This window comes from Mauremys reevesii, linkage group 8 (assembly GCF_016161935.1).
Source record: "Mauremys reevesii isolate NIE-2019 linkage group 8, ASM1616193v1, whole genome shotgun sequence".
In the NCBI taxonomy this organism is placed as follows: domain Eukaryota; kingdom Metazoa; phylum Chordata; order Testudines; family Geoemydidae; genus Mauremys; species Mauremys reevesii.
The window spans coordinates 88,169,447-88,187,030 of record NC_052630.1 but is presented as its reverse complement, the minus strand read 5'-3'; the positions used below and the strand labels follow the sequence as shown (position 1 = coordinate 88,187,030).

At 42.4% G+C, this 17,584-nt stretch overlaps 1 long non-coding RNA gene across 2 annotated transcripts; it reads right to left on the bottom strand.

The window, feature by feature from the left end:
• Positions 1 to 247: 247 nt before the first annotated feature.
• On the bottom strand, positions 248 to 12,269 carry LOC120369853. Of its 2 annotated transcripts, none has more exons than XR_005583467.1 (3): positions 12,023 to 12,257; positions 5,001 to 5,107; positions 248 to 621 (listed from the first exon to the last, which is right to left on the bottom strand). It is a non-coding gene; the product is annotated as an uncharacterized LOC120369853 (long non-coding RNA). The 2 variants fall into 2 exon arrangements; XR_005583468.1 differs by lacking the exon at positions 248 to 621 and adding an exon at positions 858 to 1,071 and having other exon boundaries at positions 12,023 to 12,269.
• Between the last annotated feature and the right edge of the window lie 5,315 nt (positions 12,270 to 17,584).

Here is a 17,584-nt window from a genome sequence, read left to right as displayed (position 1 = left end):
CAGCCGTGCCAATCACTTACAGCACTGAGATATTTTTGTTACTCCATTTTGTGCTGCTCAGTCTTCAAAGAGGGGAGGCAATATGAGAAGCCAGAAATGGCCCCTCTGAGACTTGCATGGAACTTTGTTAGAGCTGATGACCAGGGATCCTAGTTTTCTGTGATAAAAAAACAAAATTCTCCAATTAAGAATAAAAATCTCCATTTTTCTGCAGTTAAAAAAACAAACAATTGAATTTTCCCTAGCCACAAAATATATGGGTATCACTTGAACAGAATGTTTTATTGATAGATTTACATTTTTAAAGCAAGTTCGAATCTACTACTGCCATCAATCATTATAATAAAATCAAATCAATAGACTGATCCAGTCACAGTGCATTGTTTCTTTACTGTTGTCGATGGCTCAGCTGTTTCAGCCTCTTGTTTTCATTTCTTTTCGTTCAGTTTACATCTAGCACTTTCCATGTCTTCTACAATTGTCTGCCATCGAATGTAATCTATGGCCTTACTGCATATGGTACACAACAGCACAGTGCCATCAATTCAGCAACACGGTCTTCAGGGGGAATTTTTAAAGTTTTCAGCAGCTTTTCATACTTAAATTACTCACATCTGGAGGCTGAAGTGAAATTTGAGATGCGTTAAAACATGAATTCCTATATGCTGTTGAGTAACCTCTATACACTGGAAGCAGTTTATCGGAATATGTTTAGCTATGACACTTTAAAGGGCATTCAAAAATTGACCACAAGAAGGGGAAGTTGTGCACGTTGAATAAGTGACAATGGTATTTTCAGTAAAATGTAGTTAATATATGTTTTTATTTTTTCACAAAATGTAAAAACTAAAGATTCTCTGTAAAAACGCAAATTCCGTATTGTTACGTGGCTGCTGGTGACTCATGCAGCCTCTGGCATTATGTACTCCTGGCATCACCCCAGGCATCATCAACATCCTTTGTCACCGCACACACTGACAGAATCCTGGGGAAAATTACCTCTGCAACACTATCCTGTCCATCTCTAACACAATTCAGCTGGACCCATTCATGGAGAAAAAGAGGCACTGTCTGTATCAAAGCAAGGAGGAGAAAAAGTGGTGGGGAGAAAGGGGAGGAGGAGGTTAAATCAAGTCACTGGGACCAGGATTTAGCCCTCTCTATTGGTGTGCTCATAGTTTGTGCATTATTCATCATGCCAATTTTAAGTCAAGATTGGATGTTTTTCTAAAAGACCTGCTCTAGGAATTATTTGGGGGAAGTTCTATGGCCTGTGTTATACAGATGTTCAGCCTACATGATCACAATGCTCCCTTATGGCCTTGGAATCTATGAAACTGGAGTGTGATTCAGCAGGTCCAAGAGGCAGAAGTCTTGTCCTGTGTAATGCCAGCTAATGTCTATGAGGGAATTAGCAGTCGTACTGGATGCCAGTTCCAAATAGGGACTGCTGAACTTTCCATGCCCAGAAGAACTGGTATCATCTGGTATCCAGTGTATTATGCAGGCCAGAGTAGTGCTTTTTGTGGACTGCATGATACAGCACCAATCATTGCTATTTATCTGAACAACTGCATTTTTATTGTTGATGGGCAAACCTTAAAAGGTTTTGAAGTTTGTGGCAGCTCCTGGTCTCAGGTGTGGCTGCAAAGTCACTTCAAAAATGGGCTTGCTTGAGACATGAGGAGTGGAATTTCTGGGTAGTGTAAGGTTGACCTTTGTGATGACTGCACTGGTCAGGTGCGAGTTCCACTGTGGGGCAAGGATTGAAAGCAACTTAGGCTGCTGCAACGTCTGTCAGGGCAGATTTTTCTACCACCAGCAGTCCTTTGCACTGACTTTGGTGACATGAACCAGCATAACCTAGGGCTATACAGAGCCTCTTGGCTATCAGAGCAATTTTTCAAGTTCTGCAGGAGGATTGTGTGTAGCCTTAGTAGCAAAACAAAGTGATTTAGTAAGTGAATAAAGAAAGACCTATTAAAAGCGTTATAAATGCCTGCAATACGTCTCATTTTATGTCCATTATCCCTTACACATGTTAAAGTTGGATAGATTTCTTTGTTTTGTATAACGATTGTGCAAAGCACTGAATGCAGATAACTCTGACCAGTAGGTGTCATCGTTGTGCTATTAAAAGCTATTTACGAGACTGTCTACATTTCATTTTGAATGGACCATAAATAGTCACTCTGAAATATACTGAGATGTAAAATAGCAGGTGCAGCAAATCTGTGGTGAGGATACATTTAATGGGTGAAGGATTCAATATTCCATCTACTGAGAAAACAACTGTATATAAAAACTCCATCTGTAGCTTTTTTGTGTATTACAGGCTTTTTTATATTTAAAAACAGAAGAATTTATTTAAAAATATCAATATCCTTGTTGTGGAAGATGGTTTTATACAATTAAGTGGCAAAATGGATTAAAACTATTGACAAAAAAATGTAAATATTTGAGTAATTTTAGGTTCCATCTGCATAAATTCAGAATGGGGTAACAAAAGCTTTATAGTTCTCATAGCTCCAATCCCCATTATAAAATTCCAACCAATAATTACATGGGTTTTTTATGACACTTCTATTTCCCCCATTGTTCTTCCCCAGGTGTCCCTACATTTCCTCCACTCAAGATCTCCCCTGGAGCCCATCAGTCAAGTGGTATTATACTGGACACCCATCACCACAGAATCTGAGCACCATGTGTTCAGCATCCATCAACAGTTCTCTGTGTTGGCCACAGTGGTTTACACAAGAACAATGCAATGCACTCCATTTCCTTCAGTGGATAACCAGTCTGGGCCTGGGTTCTGCCTCAGTTGTATACTATGGATTTCCAAAAAATTAGATTAATCTATGAATTAAAGGTCTGATCGAACTACCACTGAAGTCAATGGGCATCTCAGCAGCTTTCATACTAAAGTGTTGATCTGCTCAGATTGTCCCATCTCCCAGAAGTACAGATCTCCGTACTCCATCCATGTTTATGATAGCAGAGCTCCAAAAAGGAACGTGATTTGATCATAAATAGGTGGATAGAGCCAAATTAATGTTCTATCATTTGAAATAAGTGGATCTCAAGCCAATATTCTGGGCCAAATTTGCAGCTAATATAAGCAGCAACAACTCTATTGAAGTCAGTGGTGAAGTTACCCCATTTATCTTAAATTCAAGATAATGCAATATGAAATGAATTGGGCACGGAAAGCTGCTTAGATGCAAAGCCAACAGGGAGCTGGTTGGCTATAATGGTTGGTAAGTCCTTAGGCCTTCACTTGTCTAAAGTGGTAAGTGTCTGCATCAGTTTATATGGTAATTACTATAAAATTTGTAGCTGGATTTTCTCATCTATTTGTGACTTCTGAAAAAAGCATCAGATGATGGCTCATTTCTGTTGCAGAATCCCGATGAGCCTCAGTTGTTCAAAACTCCTATCAAAATGCCATGTGCAATCACAGTTTGAAGTGGAAAATAATATTTCAGTTCTCTGTAAAGCACAAGAAAATGTATCCTGTAGACAGTTAACCCCATATGTCATCTAAGGACTGGCTAATGGCCATTAGGGAGTATTATGATGAGGACACTGGAAGGGCTATTGCTGCTGGATTACACTCCTGTCCCCACTCTGTTGGGAATCTCTATGTCCTCCTTGGCAGGCCTTCTCCCTGAAACTGATCCAGCTCCACTGAAGTCAATAGGGAATAGTATTGGATCAGACCCACTGTGAGCTGCTTCCCTCTGCTGCCAGATTCTGCACTTTCCTTTGTTCACAAAACAAAAGGGGTGATCAACAGAGACTTTATGTGTGGAGCTCAAAGCAGCTCTATGCCAAGGAGCAGGGTTGCTGTAGAATACACTCTGTTCACTTAGAACATCGTGTGGTAGAGGAGGAATCTTTTGGAAGCCACAGGGGAATTTAGGGAGGACTAGGGAGATAATGATGGGATCTCATTTCAGAGACAGGAGAGAAGTTGGAGACGGCAGACGGGCCATGTGTTGGAGTGTGTGCGCATGGGGGCAGGCCACTGAAATACCCAGAATGAGTATACTTGTTCTCCATACAACTTACTAAGGTGCCATTCTTGAAGTGCTACAGGATAACAAAATTGGTGCTGAGATAATAAGTAGAAGAAGAATAAATTAACTTCATATATTATAATTCCCTGTCCATATCTTGGTCTATGTTATGTCAAGTAAAGAATTAGCTAGTGTGGTGCCATCTGGTGCGTAGCAGTCAAAATAAGGCACATTGCAGGAAACTTTCACACAGAAGTAGACACTCCTTCATGGCGGTATTTATGATTTAAGCACTGCACACATGTCTGGCAGAAAGTGTGGACCTGATAACCCCTCACACAGCCAGACATGCACATAGCAATCTTTGAAAATCAAAAGGCAAAATCTGAGATGAGCTTTGCTGTTCTGACCACAAAACGTGATCTGCCAACATTTGGAGGTTACACATCTAGTTCTTCAGAAGGCCAGTGTTGAAACTTCATCTGAATATGAGATCTTCACTTGCTTAGCAATCGGTTTTGGGCTTTGATTGCCATCATATAAGGGCTTACAGAGCTCATCTCCAGGTTATCCCAACTTGAATACTTGGGTTTCGCATATTACTGTAACTCAAGCGCCTCTCGTCCTTTGGCCAATTTTTGATGACCGCCATTTGGACTGCGGAGCTAAGGTTTAGAAAGTATCCTCTAAGGCTGGAACAATACCAACTGGACAACATGGATGGTTCCTGGACGTATGGATCCTTCCATCTTGCCATTCTGCAATCTAGTTTGTTACTTTAGCAAGATACCTAATCGCAGCCAATCTAAGTAATGACAGACCTAAAGCTACTTCCATACCTGGGTATTCCTCCTGTCTGGGACTTCTGCAAAGCTGATGGACTGCCCCAGAATATTTATTATATTTTCTCCTATTTACTGTGGGTTTTTTTGGGTGTAGTTTTAGTTTTATTCATCATTAAAATGAGAGTTATCTGCATACCTTTTAATCCAGGATTAGCCCTTTTTACTTTATTTTCCCTGCAAACTGACTGTCAGTGCTTCAGAAACATTGACTGCTGATGGATTTCTATACAGCTGCCCAGGCATCTGTGGTGATAAAATGTGAATGTGCTTTAACAATATCTGAAGACTTCTGCTTGGGGTTTTAAGCAAAAAGAACAGCCTTTTCAGAAAACATTTGCATATTCTTCAAATGTAGCTTCAAAAATTATGAAATTTAAAATCATTAATCACTGGGAGACTATTTTAGATATGGTTAGGCTTTCGATTCTGATTATGACACAAAATCCTCCCATTAAAATTCTTTTTTTTGCAAGTTTCATTATCACTGAACTCAGAAGATTCAGTTCTCAAAAATGGCACAAGAATAAGCAACAAGTGGTTATTCTCCAAGGAAGGAGATTTCAGTACGGTCAATGCAAGGGTGTGAGCTGGGAGGAAAGAAAAGAAAAAAGATACTTTGGTGTATGTTCTGAGCGTAGAAGAGTATGATCCACTCCTGAGTATGTTGAGGTAGATACACTGAGGTCATAGAGTCTGCATGGGTATTGCTAGAGATGAATTTTCACATCAGGCTAATATGGGTGTGAGAAGCTATTTCTTTTTACATAGAAGAGATAGAAGCTGTATATAAATCTAGTGGGAACACAGCACATAATCTTTTTCCTCAGCAACATAGTAAGGAGGGAGAAAAAAAACGTCTTGCAATCCAAGGTGAGCCAAGTGACAAATAATGTCTAGAGGTACAAAATCAACATGCTGACCCTGTAGTGAGGCAGCAGGCAGCTCTGTACCTGTAGAACTATCACAGCCTGGCCAAGAAACAAATCAGAGACCCAAATGTCATTGCTGTAAAAGCACAATATATTCCAAAGTCAGTCTTCGGGGTCCTGCAGCTGCCAAGAACTTTCATGAGTGACTGTTGGCTCTCACAATACTAAAGCATAGATGAGGTGAAGGGAAGCACAGCTCAAACGCCATAGGCTACAGAAGGAGAGAATTAGTATTGAAATTTTCTACAGGTTTGAGTCACTGTTACCGTGAAGCCCACTTACGCAGCTATCCATTAAAGAGCTAGGCCTGTTATGGATGAATTCCTCCTCCACAGGAAAAAAAATAGTGGGGTCTTTTGAAGAGAACACCACATAACAGGAAAATAATAAACTCCCAATGCATTTAAAGGTAAAGTACAATTGAAAATTGACTTGATAGATGAACAGGTCAGATGGATGAATACATTCCTTGTACATCAAACTAAGATGTAGCTCATGCTGCCCCTCCCACATCCTGGGGCAGAGGGAAACTTCTGCCTGTAGATCCACTCTGCTGTGGGGAACCAGGGTTAAGTTGCCTACATGGTAACTCTACTGGGCCAGTGTGTGAGGGTGGAGGAGCTGGGTGCAGTGCAAGGCTGGAGAGCTCATACATCTACCAGCCCAGCCAAGTTTGCAAGGAAAGTTAATACAGCACCATGGTTGTATTTCCTTTCCTGGAGAACTTTTTCTACAGTGAGGATCTCCTCTAAAAGGGTGGGGAAGTAACTCCCAGAGCAGCGGTGGCCAAGGGAAGTGACTGGTAGCTGCAGTGAAAGTATGCTGCCAGGAATCTGGGGAGAGGGGGACAGCATGAGGTACACAGAACCAGCATGGAGACATATGGTCTCCATGTAGATGGTCCTGACCTATCACTGATCTCCCAGGAACTGTGCAGATCCCAGGGATCCCAAGGTTGGAGGGCAGATCCTGAGACTATTCAACATGGGAGGCAAACTGACTCCAATGGACCAATGTGGGAGACCCAGTCTTATTTCCTTCCTTTGAATGCATCCTGTGGGGTTTAGCATGGGAGAGGGAATGTGGTTCCAAAATAGGAAGGAGCATATTAGTGATTAGAGCAGGAGAATGAAAGTCAGGAGACCTGAATTCTATTCCTGACTGGGTCATTTAACCACTCTGTGCCTCAGTTTCCACATCTGTAAAATGGGGATAATAAGGCTGAGACATCCTTGCAAAAGGTCTTTGACAGCTTTGACATAAGGACATTATATAAATACAAGACATGATTAGTAATGACATTGTTTCATTAAACAGGAGAGCCCTTTTCAATGAGGAGGTGTTAAAAGAATACAGCCATGGTGCCACAAAGGTTTTGTCCCATACTGTCAATTGCAGCTATAATCACTAGATTTGTATTCAAGATGTTGTGAACTAACCCAGGTCTTTTATGTCATTATTGCACAAGGTCAGACAGTGGTATGGCTGATGAGGAGTTTGGGCTTTTCAGCTGTGCACTGAAATTTCACCCTTAGACATAATGTTCCTTTATCTTTAACTTGTTTTTCTCATCAGGTGCAATGATGATGAATTATGTTGCCATGTAAGGTAACCAGACAAGATGCAATACACCAGAGCTCACACAGCATTTTCCCAGGGATAATACTTAGCACTTAGCATTTTCAGGAGGAGATCTCAGAGTGATTTGCAGAGGAGGGTTAATTTGAGCCACTCCATTTTTACAGCAGGAGAAACTGGGGCTCACTGCACACTAAGCCCAGGTTCTGAGTCAGGTTTGAAGTCCCCTTCCATCCACACACAGATCACTGTGACTCAGGTCAGCAAGCACTCAGGACCAGGTTCCTATGACCCTGCTTGGAGGAATAGGTGAGCGCCCAAGTCTCACTGTGAGTTGGGTATAAGCTCTGCCATTTTGCAGTGTGAACACAGGTCAAGCTGCAAACCCAAGCCAGACGATCTGCGTAGCACAGTACGGACACGTTAGCGTAGCTGTGAGTCCTGGGTCCAGCAATTATAAATCCAGCTTTACAATGCAGTGTGAATGCTCAGGCAGGGGCTTGGAAACACTGAGTCCACAGACTCAGGCTTAGTGTGCTGTGCAGACATGAACAAATGGTTTTGGGTAAGGTTGCATGGGAAATTAGTGGAGCGCTGAGAAGAGACACCAGGGAAGGGTTTCTCCATCCCACTGGCACTGGCCCAAATATGGTGTAAGGCAGACCTATACTGTCCAATAAGTCCTCTCCCCTTCCCCCAAGGACCAGAGTAGGGGGTATGCTGTGGGTAGTAGGGCGTGGACCTACAGCACATAGTGCTATGGACATTTTCAGTGCTATTACTTCCTATAGGGCAGCGGGGGACACTGCTATGACTTGGGATGACCCCCTGAGCCACCTCAATTATGCCAAGGCTGCACCTGCCCTTGAAGGAGCCCAGAATAGGAGGGCCAGGATGACTTAAAGCCACCTTTGCCCTCCCTGCTTCAAGGCAGTGAGTTCTGTACTGTGCATCCCTACAGCACAGCACAGGATCTCAGCCCATGATTCTTGACTCCCAGTCATCTGCTGTAAGGCAGCTACTAAAATACCCTCCATACTATCCCATCATGCATCCTGATTTACACCCTGTGCAGGCACAGTGATTTCAGCAGGGCTGTGCGGGTGTAAGTTAAGAGAGAACTGGGACTCAAGTTTTTACAGCTACTCATAAGTACTCAGAGGCACTATGGTGCAAAGCCATTTTGAAGGATCCCATCCGTCCAGAGCTCTGAAATTCTGTTGGAAGAGGCCTGGAATCCCCCTGTCTGATGACACCTGGTTAGCTGCAAACCACTTGTAAATTCATCATCCAACTCATTTTACAAGAACGCTATCAGAGAGCAGCTGTTTTTAATGTTTAATGAAAGATATTTATAAATTGCTGTAATAATGTTGTTTACTGTTTGAATTACCTCTCTCAGCCTGGTTCATTAGCTGTCATTAGAAGCTTCTCACAACATGTATTCTGCATATAGAAATAGTGTAATAATTCAGAGTCAATCTCAAATGAACTCCCCTGCCCCCAGAAGGGTCCACAATGTATGATGGGAATGGACGAAGTGATTAAAGAGTACTTGCCATTCTTAATGTCATTGTCTCTCCAGCATGTCAACATTCTCCAACTTCCCTTATGGAAAAGTCTTCTAGATTTTACTAAGGATATAATTCTTTACTGATTTCTAAAGAACAGTGGTTCTCAACCATATCCATATTGGAACCAACCTGGGATACTCCTCCTGGCTAGTCAGGATCAAGTTGACACCCTTGCCCTTTTAACAATACCCTCCAGGCTGAGAAACCCAGCTATAAGATGGCTCAGCTAAATCTACCGACACTCATTGATTCTTTAACATTTGCTTTTTCGCCCCCTTGAAATTAGGAAAAGGAGAGATATTTTGCATGGTGTGATTGCGGTGGAAGGATTATTTCATGATGACTGAGTAAGTAACTGAGCTTAGCCTCATTAGAATGGCCTAGAAGGAAATAACTGAACAGGCCACTCTGGGAGGCAGCAGGGGATCCTGCTTAACATCTAGCCAAACAGAGAGTTCAGTGTTGCCTAGAATGATTAGGAAAAGCATGGGGCATCAGAGGATCAGGCACAAGGAGAGACCATGTGGGCCAGTGCATGTGCAGCAGGCTAGAGGTGGCAGCCTGGGTGCTGGCTGCAGAAGGAAGGTCAGATAAGAGATCTGATTGGAAAAAGCCCAGAGAAACTGAGACAGGAGGCTGTGGGAAGAGGACATCTTAGAGCTGGGATGAAAGATGGAGAACAGCTTAGTATCCGTGTAGTCATGTGATGGACCTGGGAGAGGCAGGGCAGCTGCTGAGGAGCAGGCCAGGGACTGTGACCAGCTCAATTAGTGTTGTGGGAAAGAATATCATGAGCAAAAGACTAGGAGTAGGAAAACCTCAAACAGTAGTGAGGTGGGTTCCACAATGTAGAAAAATCTGGGAGAAAAATCTGGTTCAGTAAGAGAACAATGGACAAACAGTGCAGCAGGGAGACATGGAGCGATGCCCCCAGCATGACCACTAAGTGTCTATTAGAGCACCAGAGACTGCAAGACCAGGCTTATGAGATCAAAGGTCTAAGTCTGTCAGAAAGAGGTAGGACTTGAAAATGTAGCTTGGTAGAGGCCCAAGGAACCCTGAAAGGCTAGCCTTGTACCTCTATGACCCTCAGTACCCTGTATTCAAACCCTATGCACTACTGTTGTATTTTTTGTTCAAAATATGCATTGTAAGGTATAATTTGGAAGCCAATATCTCACTGATCATTAATATTCTTGTATAATGTATGTACATGATGTGTATTAAAAGTTAATATATGCTGGAATTGTGACTAAACTGTGTGGAAACTGGTCATATTAGGGGGAGTGGTCAATAGGTGTGTCCTAAACAAAGGAGTGTGTTTACCTCACTTGACATTTAAGCAGTAAACAGGCCCTTCAAGACAGCAGGGAGAAGAGATGGCAGGAGACAGAACAAACATTCCAGCAAACACCAGTGGGGGAAGAAAGAATACAGAGCTTCCTTTCTCATCAGACTCCATGTCACCTTCCTCGTAGCTTGCATGAATTTAACTTTGAGAGGTAACTGTCAGAAGAATCAATTTCAAAGGTTCGCTGGACTATAAAAGAAAGGAGTAGAGACCCCCAAGTTATCTCTTTCATATAAGAAGACAAAGCACCCAGCACCTTTGAGCCCCTGGATGAGTTCCTGACTGAAAGGCTGTGGGGTAGTCACCATCTTGCTGGAAGACTGTGGATAAGAAAATCCATCTTGATCAAATCTTGTACCTTGCTAGATTAAGTTTCAAATTTTTAGATGAGTGTTCTCACTTTTATTTGCTTGTAACCCTTTCTAAATTTATTCCTTTACTTGGCATCACTTAGCCTATGTCCTATTATTAAAGCTATGATTTACCCACGGGCAATAACCTGTCCATGACTTATACTAAAAATAAGTGTCATTAAATCTTGGGGGGGGGGCAGTTGCTGGGGAGGATGCAGGGGGAGGGCGTTGCTGAAGCGGGGGACGCCAGGGGAGAGGGGTGCCCAGGACCAGCAGCACCAGCTGACAGGATTCACAGACCACAGCTGCTCCAGCCGGCCAGCCAGGCACCACTTCCGGGGGCTGCTGGAGCTGTAGCAGCTAGTGTGGCTGTCCCCGGGACAACCCGAGCAGCTGGCCCTAGAGCCAGCTGCTTGGGCAGCCCTGGGATCAGCCACACTGGCCTCTGTAGAAGTCATGGAATCCATGACTTCCACGACCTCCGTGACAGACACGGAGCCCTACCTATTAAGAAATCTGTTCTATTTTTACTATAAACTGACTCAGTGTTGTGTTTAAAAGGAAGAGTGTATTTACCTAGTTAATAAGTTGTCACATGTTTTTTGGTCTTTAGAAGAACAAACAAATATTATTTCTCTTAACTGCCCAGGAGAAAGTAAATAAGGAAGTGTTATTTACTTCTTCTCACAACACAAGAACTAGGGGTCACTAAATGAAATTAATAGGCACTAGATTTAAAATGAAGTATTTCTTCACATAACTCAGTCAACCTGTGGAAGGCCAAGACTATAATAGGGTTAAAAAAGAACTAGATAATTCATGGAGGATAGGTCCATCAATGGCTATTAGCCAAGATAGACAGGGATGGTGTCCCTAGCCTCTGTTTGCCAGAAGCTGGGTATGGGTGATAGATTTCTTGATGATTATGTTTTCTGTCCAGTACCTCTGAAGCAGCTGGCATTGGCCACTGTCAGAAGACAGGATACTGGGCTAGAGGAACCATTGGTCTGACTCAGTATGGCCACTTTTATGTTCTTTAACACAATATGCCCTAATACAGAAATCTAAAACATATACTTGAAAAAACCCTACAGACATCAATTCTCACATACAGATCACAGGATAATATTTTATTAGCACAGATTTATAATAAGGTACTCAATATTATGATATCATGCAGTTGGAAATAGCTTTTCAGGGGTTACATTCTATATGTGATGGCCAGTCACATATAGGATGCTGGCAACAAACTACTTATTTAAAACATTAAGACTATATACATAATAACAAACATACACAGACATCCACCTTTGTTATCCCAAACATACCCACTTACTCAATTTATTTCTTATAATTGAAATCACCAAGCTTACTTTTCCTGCAGTTTTCCTTCCCTCTGAATGGTCCTTATGCTCTGTCTATGCAGTTTTTGTCCACTGCTCTGCTGCTACTACTACTTCAGCCGCTACTGTCTTCTTCTGTGATTTCAGCTCTTCTGTCCTGCTTTCACCACTCACTTCAGCAGCACCTTCTACTCACACTAACTAAAGACAGTCAGCTCTCTGCCTTATATACAGATCCTAGCTTTCTCTGATTGGTCCTTCCCTTCTTATGGACCAATCATGGCTAATACCTATCTGTCAATCAAAGCCAGACCTGTTTGAAGACCTGTACTATTAAAGCTGGACCTGTTTAAGACCTTGTGCTATGTTTAGCTGACCCCTCCCTTCAGGTTTTGGAGTGACCTTTGACTCACCTCAGCCTGCTTGCCTGCTAATTGCTCCAAGACAGCCATTTTGTTTTCTCAGGCTATGATTGCATGTGACCACCATCTTGTTTCTCCTAGCTGTAACCACTTAAAACCATCTTTATTAACTATGAAATCCTTATAACTGTAAAGCAAATTATGCACTTATGTAGATCTTAACATTATGATTCACTATCACTACTCTATTTTGTTTGTTTGATTAGGCCTACATTTTGGTCTTTTCCCCTGTTTCAGCTAATGGTGGCAGGACAGTGCTTTTAATTCTGTATTCCTCTCATAGAATAGAGCAGCCAAAAATCTCTTGTTTCAGCTGTGAGCATCCCAGGCTAGGAGCTACGGCAACAAAGCATTGTAAGGCACTCAGGGGGCACGGCAAGTGATAACACAACCCCTTACTGGTCTGGATTGCCCCCTGAATCCCATAACAACCTCCCTTTCAGACTGAGCTCCAGGGGGTGCTCCTTGGAAAAGCTCTGCTTTTCTTTTTCAACTAATTTCTGAGATATGTGCCTCTGACATTTGCATCATTTCTTGAATGTCAACCCTAGTAAAGAATCTTCTTATATTTAAGAAGTGTGAGCTTGTTTTTTGGGAACTTATCAAGGGCTCTGCCTGTAAAAATCTGGCATTGAGAGAATCTTCAGTGCTTGCCTCTGAGGTCAACATAGGACATTGCCAAATATCTAAAAGGGACTAGTGTGCCACATTCCTCACAGAGCAATGGGGTTAGTTCTGATATTTTATTTCCATATCTCACCTCTCACCTAAAGGGACCCTAAAGCATTTCACTAACTTTATACATATACTATATACAAAACTTTGGTCACTTTGGGGGCAGGACCCTAAGTAGCAAATGCATATGGTAGATGATGCAAGGTATGCAAGGATCAGGGGTTAACACAATGACCATGCAACATCATGCCTAGCCAAGGACACCCTTAAATGATCTTTGCATCAAGTATTTGTAATCCATGATCTTTTATCAGTATGGGGAAGGCAGCAACCAACTGGACCACCACACACAGAAAGCTCGTTGGTTAGGAATTTGTTTATGTTTTAAGTGTGTATGTAAATGGTGTTAAACAACCTGGGAGTTCCTTGGTAAGGCTCAAAATCTATAGTGCTGAGTAACACAAAAATAAAATACTCCAAGAAAAGCAGCTCATTTCTCAAAGAGACATTACAAAACTTTTCACAGCTCAGCGATTAAACTGAGGCCATGTCTATGCTACATACCATTGGCAGTGAAAACAGGCTGTGTCCACCATGTGGTATGTAACTAAAAGTTATGAATGGAAAAGGCTTCTACAGTTTCCTACTGCCCTTCAGGTGTGTCTTTAATCTACTCGTCTAAGCCATGCCTCCTGGTCTGCACCACTATTTATACCCGTGTTAGGGGGCTACATGGGTATGCACTCTAGAGGCCACTGAAAGATGTGTGCGGTGTAGACATGCCCTCATATTCCTTGTCTCTGCTCCAAATGGCCAGGGACAAACATAACAACTTAATATCCATTCCCACCAATTTTCAAGAAAGCCAATTTGTATCTCCTGGTTAGTCCAGCTGTGTGAGGAGCTGCTTCCTGTTCTACTACAAGAACATTAATCATTCAGATCAGCATTTTGATTGTTGTTCCTTTGTGCCTGTTGCCAGTGCTGCCAGCCAGTGCCTGATCTGCAGGTTTTTGAGGGTAGGACTTGGGATGTCAAAACAAAACAAAAAGGCCATTCTCTTTACTTCCTTCCCCTCGTCTCATTTATCTACATAGTGATAGCCATTCTAATGATGTTCCTGAGCTTGGCTTGCATTAGGCAAATATGATACAACTTGCTCAGATGCCAAGGTGATGGGCACAATATAAGAAACTACATCTACCTCATGGCACATACTGCAGAAGAAAACATTTTACTGATCTGTTCTTCATAAGGTAGTTGTCAGGTCCTACCTATTCTTTCTTCCCCATAATACATATACCATTAGAACGGGGTTAGGCAACCTATGGCATGCGTGCCAAAGGTGGCATGTGAGCTGACTTGCAGTGGCACTCACACTGCCCGGGTCCTGGCCACTGGTCCAGGGGGCTCTGCATTTTAATTTAATTTTAAATGAAGCTTTTTAAACATTTTAAAAACCTTATTTACTTTACATCCAACAATTGTTTAGTTATATATTATAGACTTATAGAAAGAGACCTTCTAAAAATGTTGAAATGTATTACCGGCACGCGAAACCTTAAATTAGAGTGAATAAATGAAGACTTGGCACACCACTTCTGAAAGGTTGCCTACCCCTGCATTAGAACAAGACCTCATTTGCAGGGTATCAGGATAATTCAGTTAATAATGCTAACTCTGTCCTCTAAGTCAGAATGGAGTCAAGACCCACACCAGGATTTAGGCTGGGCCTGTGCTGACATGTCAATGCACTTTAATCCAACTGCTAAAGGTGATGGGCCAGATTTAGATCAACAATCCCAAGAGCATAAATGAGATCAGAATCTGTCATCTTTCTTTCAGAGGAGACATTGAACTGACTGAGGTGTATTGAAAGCTGTGTTAAAATTACAAGCTACTCTGAAAGCTATCACTGTCATTTGTAAGGTGTTCTCTGTAGGGAAGCATGTGATCTGGGCCTGGAGCAGTCAGTCTGCAAAGAGCCAGCCTTCAGCAAGGTGATGAGTTGTGCCTCTCTGCCTTAGGAAGCAGTCTGCTTTGTCTCTCTGGGTATGTCTACACTGCAATCAAAAACCCACAGCTGGCCCATTCCAGCTGATTTGGGCTTGTGGGGCTTGGGCTGTGGGGAAGTTTAATAGCAGTATAGACATCCAGGCTCAATCTGGAGCATGGCTCTAGGATCCTGCAGGGTGGGAGGGTCCCAGATCTCAGGCTGCAGCCTGAGCTGGAACATCTACATTGCAATTAAAGAGCCCCACAGCCCAAGCCCTGTGAGCCCAAGTCAGCTGACATGGGCCAGCCGCTGGTGTCTAATTGCAACGTAGACATACTCTTTCTGGCTTTGGTTCTTATGTATTAGGGTTCCGGATTCTAAGAAATAAAACTCTGATGTTCCAGTATTTTTTCTATCTAACTCTTCTGTGTGGGTGCTGTGAATATAACACTAATGCCAATCTCTCCAGTGGCAGTCTTAGTGTTTCACCCTGGAATCCCTTGCTCACATTGGTAAAAACGACTTGTGGGAGTTTGCAGGATTGATCTTGGAATATTTCAAGTGATAACTCTGATGTCCTCACTAGCATTCTCTCTCTCCCTCTCTCTCAGAAAAGTGCTTTAATGTTTATATTTTGATTTTTAAAAAAAGACTTCCAAGCCTATGCATGAGGTGTAGCTGAGTGCATAATGACTATCACTGTTTGCCTAAACTACAGCATTACCAGTTTCTGACATAACTAAAGCACTGAACTTGGGAACAACTTGAGTATGAAAGACACTACTGTATATAAATCCAAATTCTATTAGACATTACATGCTGTACATGTACATTCTACAGTACACCCTAGCTCTTTATCTTGAAAAAAGAGCAGAACACAAGATTTATAAAAATGGTTTGCTTACAATCAGCAAAGAATTATTATTCCAGGGCAGCACTAATACATTGTCATATAAATGCCAAGGCAGCCAGATAGGACTTCCACTGTTTAAGTTGAATAGCTCTGCTCTGTTTTTATATATTCAAGCTAAACTAGTACTCTTCATACTTTTAATTTATAAATCCAGAGTGTGAATTTGTACAGAAGACAATGCAGGGCTATATATTTTTTCCCTACTCAGTCTTAACTACTCAAAGCCATTCTCCAATTATTTAATTAATTTATTTATTCTGAATGCTTGGCATTTTGTAGTATCCAAATCCAATGTTGCAGTGGATTCCAGTAAATCATCCCTGAAAGCTCTGCCTTTCTTATAAACCGTTCTGTGCATAGCATCAATCATTTTACTGTTTCACAGGAATAAAAAAAAAATGTTTTCTAAATCTGTCTTGCTTTATCATCCACCATTACATAAACAAGATGATTTATGGAACACAGAAAGGAAACAAAGGAGGAGGAGGAGGAGATGTCTGATCTTTTTAGATTTTTTTTTTCTTTATCCTGGGATTTACACTATCTGTTTTATTTTTCTGGAAGTGCTCTTGCACTGAGTCAGCCTCTTTACCTTTTTTGGTGGCCTCTGCTCCTTATCTTTCATGCTGTGCCCCTAAGATGGATAAAATACCTGAATACTGCTTTGTGCTGGGCTAGATAGCGCAGGGGATCTAAACGACCCTCATCAGCCTGACTGGTAGCGTGCTGATTCATCTGCCTTGGAACCCCGGAGTCCACTTACCTCAACGCAGCTGAGTGGATGAACAGCACCATGGTGTGGCACTTTCCATTGCTCTAACGTGCTGTGACTTCGCCATGGAAACCAGAATACCGAACATACACACACGCGCAAATCAAAATGATTTGGTTGCCATGGTGATACAAGACAAGTGATCTTTTTCACAGGTTCATTGGTGGCACAAAGTCTGGTAATCAAGTGTCATGGGGCTATAAGAACTCCTTAATAGGTTCCACTTCCAGTAGTCTGTAGTTACAAGTGAGCCAAGGACAGCAAGACAAAAATCACTTTGGGCTAAATTGTGGCTTTAAGCTACTGCCCACAGGAGGAGAGTGTGAAGGTACAGCACCCTAGTGACAGCTCTTGCAGACGTTGCTCTTCAGGCAGGCACATTACTTCCAAGTTAGCTGAAGGTAGCTGCTGCTGCTAGAACCTTTAATGGATTGTAAATTGTGTTCCTGCACTGGCCGAGCCCTGCTGGCTGGTTTTGAAATGTGGGGGAGAGGGAAGATGAGGCCTTGCCCTTGCTGAATGTCTCCTTCCATAGAGTTTCTGCTGCCACAGGTAGCAGACTGAGATTGAGCCTGAATCCAATACTGGGGCAGAAGGAGAGGGAAGGGTTCTGGTATCTTCTAATCTCCATCCTATGCGCATATGCAGGGGTAGGTACAGTCTAGTCACTAAACCTTGAACTGGTTCACCCAGTCATCGCAGGCATTATGGGCCACCTTCTGTTCTCAGTTACAGCAACCCAGCCCCATGGAAGCATAAAGGCAGACAGGATTTTAACCCTTTCCCTGCATAGACTGGTATTCAACTGGTTTGA